Source organism: Ips typographus, linkage group LG2 (genome assembly GCF_016097725.1).
Source record: "Ips typographus isolate SLU linkage group LG2, UJ_Ityp_2.0, whole genome shotgun sequence".
Classification (NCBI taxonomy): Eukaryota; Metazoa; Arthropoda; class Insecta; order Coleoptera; family Curculionidae; genus Ips; species Ips typographus.
The window spans coordinates 16,568,548-16,577,616 of NC_138423.1; the positions used below are offsets into that span (position 1 = coordinate 16,568,548).

The 9,069-nt window shown below is 30.5% G+C and overlaps 1 protein-coding gene across 2 annotated transcripts in view; it reads right to left on the bottom strand.

Annotated features, from left to right (window-relative positions):
* Positions 1-8,127, bottom strand: part of LOC145725261 (ras-related and estrogen-regulated growth inhibitor) — a 46,056-nt gene extending 37,929 nt beyond the window's left edge. For both annotated transcript variants that reach the window (XM_081973948.1, XM_081973947.1), the window contains exon 1: positions 7,895-8,127. The gene's annotated coding sequence lies outside the window, so the exon portion shown is untranslated. The remainder of the gene's footprint in view (positions 1-7,894) is intronic.
* Between the last annotated feature and the right edge of the window lie 942 nt (positions 8,128-9,069).

Here is a 9,069-nt window from a genome sequence, read left to right on the forward strand (position 1 = left end):
TTAAATTCAGTGACGTACCAGTGAAATACAGACACAAAAATGTTTTGAATGTAGCATTTGTGGACATTTGCTTCTTCATTTCTCAAATTCAAAATATTTACTTTTCTGTGGCGAGGTAGAAGTATGGAAATTTTTCGAATTGTTTCTAGAATTAGATTAACTCAACAGCAAAATAAAATATTTTGTATTTCATATTGAAATATGTTTCCTTAGTAATCATTAAAAAAGTAATTTAGCAATTGTGTACTGTTTCTGTTTTCTTTTTTAAAATGCAACATACATAGCTCTTCGATTACATACAAGAAAAGCGTATATTATATTAATTTATTAACATAAAATCCTAATTAAAGGATCAGTCATACTTCTGACTGAATATTTCAAAATTGCTGAAATAATTATAATACTCATGGGATTTCAAACTCTTTGTACACATTTACATACCCAATTGAACTCGTACGTTTTAATTATGTCAAATTTAATAGAGCAAATATTATTTCTAATGTAAAATTTTTCGTTTAGTACAATTCTAGTAATAAATATTTCTACCACGACTTTTGAATCTTGCTTCTCTGTGTTGGAATGTGGCACTAAATAAAACTAATCAAATGCAAACATTTAGATCGTAAAAATTAATGAGAAATCTAACTTTAACGCTACTATAACTTTATAAAATTGGTTGAGCGCACTCTACAATACGTTGAAAAAATTAACAACCTTCTAACGGTGAAAAAATTATATATTGACCACAAATACGTATTTTTGCACACCACTGTCAACAAAAATACATCATCCCACTGTTTCCACTAAATAAAGCAAATCAACCTGACCGAACATACAATTTTATTAATTCCTGGTAGTATGTGGAACTGTAAAGGCAACAAACAGTTTAATATTATCTGATTCTGTCAATAAACGTAACTGCCACAAATAGATCGTTTCCTAAGAAAATTTGTGTCGTAGAATAATATGACATACATGTTTGAAAATAACCGTTATATTTTTAGGTAATAAACAAATTGTTTAAATTATCTCAACCAATCATTGCTATTCGCCATAAACATGTCCGTCAAAACGAATTTTTTTAGATGATTTTAGTAGTTTGGTTTATTTTGATTTATGAGATAAAAAGAGCTGAATTCAGCATATCTATAAATTATAGTGTATCTACAACCGATAAAATAAAATTCTAAACACCTAAACATTTCAAGGGACTTTATTTGGACTGTTTGTCAGTTCTATAACAAAGAGAGTTGCAACTAATTAACAAATAAATTAATTTATATTAAATGTAAAATATTCGTTTTTTTACTTCACATACATTTTATAAAAGAGATTTTCTTTCCATTTTCATAGCTTGTCTTATTGTTTTCTCCGATCCATCAACAGTCTCTTCGTGTTCTATTACTTTATGCCTTGGAGTGTCATGATAAACTTAAGTCTAAAAGGATCAACCATTCATGTGATTTAAGCCCATTTGTACATTGTTTTATTAGTTATTAGGCTTAAATAAAGTGTATACAAAATAATATAAATACCTGAAAAACATATAATAAATTACCCTGAATATGAGTTTTGCATGAAATATCGAGGGGTAAACCGCTGAGTAAAATTTTGTTCACTAATTTCTAATATGCCAGTAATGCCCACTAATTTCTTGTAATGCCCAGTAATTCCTAATAATTAACCTAACCTGACCTAGCCTAACAATACCCACTAACTTCCTGAATTATCACAACTGGGTGAGAGTCAAAAAAAAACTTTTTTAATTAAAAAAAGTAAAAATAAGAAAATATGAGTGCAACGATTTAACCGGAAATATCAACTGCTGCTTATTTTAAATGAGACACCCTGTATATTTTTTTATTTTTGTATTCTACGTCAAATTCTAGACATATTTTGTATATTAATGTCATATACCTATCTGTATCCGTTTCTGAGATATTTTCCATTTTATGTAAAGTTTGATATTTTTGGTCTCCAAAACATTTTTAATTTATATCAGGAAATCAGGAAAGGTTTTTTTCTTGGTTTTTGTGTTTTGTCATGTAAGACAAGGTTTGTTCTAGGAATGGGTGCAGAAAAACGTCAAAATATATAATACAGTGTGGTCAAAAAATCAGTTCTAAAAAAGGACAGAAAGTCAGTTTTTCAAACGGAACACATTCTTATAATTCTGTCTGATTCTCTGTTCAAAATTAAAAAAGGTTTGTATTACGCCACTTATTTCAAAAAATCACTTTTTAAATAGATACATTGAACCACCCTGTCAAAATAACCGAATTCGTCGAAAAAAAATATCGTCGTCTGTGTTAATAGGTTGCTTCGTTTGGCCGTCAGAGGGCTCCAAAGCTAACTAAATGTTTTCCTTGACTGTTACCGCTCTAATATCTTTAAAGGATTTTTTTTTAAATCGGGCAGGTACGGCTCAGATATTTGGCACAAACTTAGCACAATGATTGCCAAATCTAGAGTAGTAGCAAAACTAGAAATACAATCATTAAGGTCGATTTTCGCTTGCACTAATTGGCCAACATAACGCAAAACCCATTAGGATAGTGGCGGTGTTTCAGGCAAATTTGGCCCTTACGAAAATTGTCCATTTGCAAAAACAGTTTTTCAAAAAATTTCCAAGCATTACGTCGTGAAAGAACTAGTAAGTCACGTGATCGTGTTTTCTTAATTTTTTATAGCCAAATTAGCCTTTAACCAATCAAAAAATGTTTGTGGTGCATCCTGTCACTAAACCGTAAATAACACACGCGTATTTGTAGAACTTTGTATATACTTTTATATGTCGATGGACAGCCAATGGAATGAGCTTCCTAAAAATATCCCTATTTGGGTTGACAGGTTAGACGGTTTGGCCGCTAGAGAGCGTCAAATTTGACCAATTTTCTTATCACTTTTTTAGTGTATCCTTTTGTTTAATCCTCAAAAACTCGTTTAATTGCACTACTTTTCGTAAAGTTTTATACGTCAATGGATAGCCAATGAAATGAGCTTTCAAAAATACCCCAACTGGGATTAATAGGTTGGACGGTTTGGCCACTGGAGGGCGTCAAAGTTGACTCATTTTTTCATAACTATTTTGGTGCATTTTTTTGTTCAATCGTTAATAACTAGCTTATTTGCTACACTTTATATAAGCTTTTATATGTCAGTGGACAGCTAATGAAATGGGCTCTCTATTGACGTATAAAAGTTGATTGATTTGTTACAAAATTCATAATTTTTTCATTGAAATTACCAAACTTTATTAATTTTATTTTATATTTCAATGGTAGATGTATAGAAAAAAATATTGTATGATAATTTTTTTTATAATATAATTTAGACCTTTTCAATTTTATTAATAATACTAATTTAAAATGCCCAGTAATGCCTACTTATTCTTAGTAATGTTGCCAATTCCCAAGTAATGCCCACTAATTCTTACAGTTTGTACACTATAATGCCCCAGTGGTTTACCCCTCGTGAAATATACTACGTAACTAAGACTGTAAGTGTCATTGCTGTTCCTGATTTCTCATTCTTTGTCATTTGGACACAGTTTTCCACTTTTGCCTTTTTATACGTAAAGCATTTTTATTTATCAGCTTATAAGATAAGAGAAGACTTAGAATCGTGAGCAATAGTTTAGTGTAGCATAACTAATACTGTATTAGAAAGAATGAAACGTTTTGCTGAATTTCACAAACATTGTTGGAAAAGACAAGAAACCCAACAAATATTTGGGTTGTTATCATAAACAAGAAAACACTGCAAGTTAACTAATAAAATATAAATTTCTGGCTTTATCAACACTATATTTTTACAGTACTTTTGGTGTGACTTTATGACACTGGGAGTAGTGAGTACTCTTGGAAATTACCAACAACCGCCAATTTTTGAATTTAGGTTGAAACCTTTTTATACACCCACAATTATTGTTAGTAATAATAATTATTTGACACTGCTTTCTATTTCTTTGAGGATTAAATAGTTTAATGGTAACAATAACTATTATACTCTAAAGGCAATGCTAAGATCACTTAAGAAAAATTCTATATTTAAAAAAGCTCTGAATATTTTGCCTGATTGTTTTGGCATGTAAAGACTGTAACAAATTTGATTTATTACAATTCTGAGAAAACAAATGATCAAAATTTTGTTAGCCGATACCAAAATCCAATTGTTTTTTAGGTTTTTGTAAAAATAAATACTGTTACAGACTTTTATTGTGTTGTTTTGTTCTTTATATTCATTAAAACTCACTACGTACACATAGTAACTTTCGATCGGATCCACACACACGTCACATTGAAATTTTGATCCGATAGAGTAATTCAGTCCAATCCTCTTTTTCAAGTGGATTGAACCAACAAAGCGGATCGAGGATCATGTTTTTAACGATGTGTATGCAAACCAATTCGGATTGAAATGACAACAATGACATGTGATCAGCACCGTAGTAAATAGATCAATTCTGTTCAACATACAACAATATGAGTTTTACTCAATTTTAAATATTTCAAACAAAAAATTATAGCAAGACAAAACTATGCAGAATGAATACTCTAAAGTACCTACAGGCTAGATTTGACTATCCTGTTCTTTCTTTAGATTAGTTCCTATTATTTTCTAACCTAACTTAAAGGAAAGAGGTCATTTTAATCCGATCGAAGAATCGGAACGAGTTTAATCCGATGTATACCTGGTCACTACGAATTTAATTTATTAATTTGAAAAACCACTTATTATTGTCTAAATAAATTGCGTAGATTTGTTCCACAAATTAAAGAGCTTCTTAAAAAATCACGGTCGACTAAAAACTTTTTAAGAGAACAAAACAGAACGAGAAACAATTGGGACAAAAAGCATTTAGCTGACAACTCCCAAGAGAATAATGAACGTGAATTATTCCTGGTATTTTGTCGTAAAAATTAAACCAAAAAAAGAAACGTGACATTCTGTAAACTTGCACAGATTATTTTCACAGGAAAATGCAAAATTAATAACAAAATATTTTGAGTAGAGTTTAAAGCTACTTAACTGAAAACACAGAGTTGCACTTTTTAATTCATTGTGTTTCCATGAAACGCAGTTTTGCCAATTTGAATTATGCTACAAATGGACAAAGCACTAGCAAAACTGTAACCTACACATATACAGGGTAGAGCTGAAGTTTTTCAGGACATAAATGTAATCCTAGCAAAGATATTTTTTTTTATTAAAAAAGATTAAAAAATTAACAAGTAATAATTGCATTTGTCTTATAGCGAAAGTAGAAATGAAAATATTTTGTCTGTATTTACTTACCAGTTTAAATTGAAAACTAGGGTTGTTTTTGAACGTGGAAAACCCATTTAAAATCTGGTCCACTCTGTCTAAACTTAATTACACGGTATGCAGGGGGTTTATTGCTAATCTCTAAAACGGAAAAAACATTTTTGATCCACATATTAAAAATGCCTCGTGTATATAATTCTGGAAATTGTATCATGGCATTTATGAAGTCTAGTGCATTAATTTTCAATGGTTCACTATGCTTATTGTGCACTTTTTAGTAATATATTCGAAATTTTCATTTTGTAAAAATTATCAGCGACAAAAAATGAAAATGCTTTGTCCTAAATTGTTTATTTGCTGAGTGCTTTTTACGAGTTGAAAAAATAAAATATAATACGATACTCGATAAGAATTTTCATTACGGTTTGGCCAAATAACGAAGTAATAACTATCTCGTATCGTTATACACTATTCATTTTTTGTGAGAAACTTCTGTCTTTATTAGAAAAAGGAGTGTGTATGATTAGTTGGACATAACTTACAATATCATAAATAGAGTCCGGATTTCTAGAAATTATGCTTTTGGTAAATAATAAAAGCAACCAACCTTTGACATCTAATGTGAACGATTTATGCAAAAACACGTCATTTGACAGATTTTGTTGATGCTTTTTTCTTCTTTTTGTACTTATTTACTGCTATTTTTGTATGGTTTAACTAGATTTTTTACAAAACAAGCTTTTCAAGTTATTATTCATAACTGCTTTGACAAAAAATTGCTATATTGAGAGATTGAAAGCTTCTGAACGACAAAAACATGTTGCAAAATGTATAAGTCTCAATTTACAAGTTTAAACTGACCAAAAACCTTCCAAATGCTCCTGACGTAGTCTAAAAAAATGTAAAAACATTCCAAAACACTATAGAACCTCTAAAATGCCTTGCAAAGCTTACAAAGCAGCTTAGAAGCTTCTAAAAACTTCGAAATGCTTTTCAATTTATCTAGAAGCTCTCAAAAGCTTCCGTATGCTTCTAAAGCAGTTTAGCAGCTTCCAAAAGTTTCTAAAATTGTCTACAAGGTTTCAAATGCCTTAAAGGCAGTCCAGAAACTTCAAGGCTCTTTAAGCTGTCCAAACACCTTCCAAATACTCCTAAAGTAGTCTAAAAAGGTTTTAAAACACTACGGAAACTCCAAAATGCTTCTCAAGCAGTCTAAAGCCTTCCAAAACAGTCTTGAACCTTCCAAATGCTCTTCAATTTATCTAGAAGCTCTCAAAAGCTTCTGTATGCTTCTAAAGCAGTCTAAAAAGGTTTTAAAACACTACAGAAACTCCAAAATGCTTCTCAAGCAGTCTAAAGCCTTTCAAAATAGTCTAGAAGCTTCCAAAAGCTTTTAGAACACTCTAAAGGCTTCCAAACCAACTTCAACTAGTCTTAGAAGCTATTCAAAAATGTCAAAGCAGTCTAAAGGCTTCCGTATGCATCTAGAAATGTTTAAAAACTTCTAAAAGTTTAAATTTACATGTCTTAAAAGCAGTCCAGAACCTTCAATGCTCCTAAAGTAGTCTAAAAATATTTCAAAACACTACAGAAACTCCAAAATGCTTCTAAAGCAGTCGGAAGTCTTTCAAAATAGTCTAGAAGCTTCCAAAATCATTTAGAACAGTCTAAAAGATTCCAAATGTTTTTCAACTAGTCTAGGGGTTCCCAGAAGATTTAAAATAGTTTAGAAGCTTCCAAAAAATTTTGTGAACCGTGTAAGAGATTTCAAATGCCTCTAAAGCATTCCAGAACCTTCAATATGCTGTTTAAACAGTCCAAAACCCTTCCAAATACTCTCAAGTAGTTCAAACGAATTTTTAAAGTTTTCAAAACAGTCTAAAATCTTCCGTGCTTCTAAAGCATTTTGAAAAAAAAATTGCATCTCTGAAAGAGTTTTGTGCTTTTTATGCTTTTTTGAAGAAAATTATTTTGCTTTTTAAGCGCTTTTCTTCACGATTTTTGTGCTTTTTAATCCGGACTCTAATCATAAATAACCATGAACTATTCTGTTAAGAATAGAACAAACTTAACAGTTTGAATAATAGTGTGAAGTTTACGTTCAACACAAAAAGTGGGATAATCGAAATCCGATTGAAACGTAAATTATAGTAATGTCATACTAAAACAATACTGCAACAAAAATATTACACCTTGTTTCCCTGGAAACTTCAGCTAGTTACAATAATAACATGCAAAATAAATAGGAACAGATTACAATTTTTAATTAAACTAATCCGTTTTTCGTGTGTTTTTCTGTTTATCGGAATTAATTATTGAATCTAGGATAAGATAAAAATGACAATTTGACTGGAGAGTAATAGCCAATTACTATTCAAGTTTTTTTAATTAAATACAACGTTACACAGTAAAACAATCAGTTATCAGTGGTATTCTATGTTTTGGTAAATTAGTCCTGTAAATAATATTTTGCTTAATGTTTCATTTCATCATTATAATCAAATCAGTCATTAAAATACAGTTACAATACAACAGAATTATAAACAAATATTGTTTTATTTTTTTGGGTACAAAAATCACATTTATTTCTTTATAAGTGATGAAAGTGACTTACTGAAATACTTACCACAATGGACTTTGTCGACTTTTTTTTATAAAAGTTAAATATCAGTCTTAAAAATTAAAGCTTTTCGACGGCAATATAGTGGAACACGCAATTATTTTTAGGTCAACCTGAACTGAAATTACCAACACCTTCAAACTACAACAATTCTACTTAAACAAATCACAGAAAATACGTAAACTTTACGATATTTACACGTGGTTTTGCGACTACAAACTAGTTTGGTTACTCTCCTGCAGGATCGCACGGGAAACTGAATGTTTTCCCGAAAATGAGTTTCGCATTTCCCGACTACTCAGCGCAAGCGTTTTATTACTAATTGAACAATATCTTTTTACAGTGGACATCACTTAAGTAATTACCTACAAAATGGAAAGTGTTAAATTTAGCCTTTGACGTAATTTTTGTAAAAGTGAATCATTTAATAAGTGGTTGTTCCTTGAAGAAAATGCTTTTAAAGGAAAGTCTATTATAAAAACAGTTTTTTTGAGTGAAGCTTGTATTAGAGCCTCTCTGTCTGCAATTTTACAAATCGACCTTTTACTTTAATGTTTCATTTTACTTTCTCCTACCGAAGTGGTTGTTTAGGTGTTTTATCCTTTTAATTAGTTGAAATGACTAGAAAAGTTTTCCTGTAAGTAATATAAGAGTAATTAAAGCTAGCACTGTGAAAAACGCATTTATATCAAAACGCCCTAAAAATTTTCTTTCAAAGATATTTTGGCTTTGTGTCACCCAGATTAATAGAAAAACTCTGACAGATCCAAAACTTGTTCCAATAGAATTTCATTGGCAATTTCCTGCTTTTTAGATGAAACCTCCAACAGAAAAAAAGGCCAATTTTCGACAGCGTGGACGTCAATAAAAATGGGGGTTATATAGAAATGAGACGGAAATGAAATTTTCTTTTATGTATAAGAGAAATGGGTCTTTGGGTAAAAGTGCAATAAGTAAAGGTGACCGTCTAAAATCATAAGCGGTCAAGGATAGGAATTTGTAACTAACACTAAGACACTCTTTAACTTGCGACATACGTCACAACTGTCAAAAAATTACCCATAAAGCTATAACATCCATATAGTCTCTGACAGTCCAAAATAAATTATTTTGTTTTATATCTCCACTTTATTACTGAAGTCCAATTAGACAGTTTTGGCGTCATTGTCAGTCACGTGGCA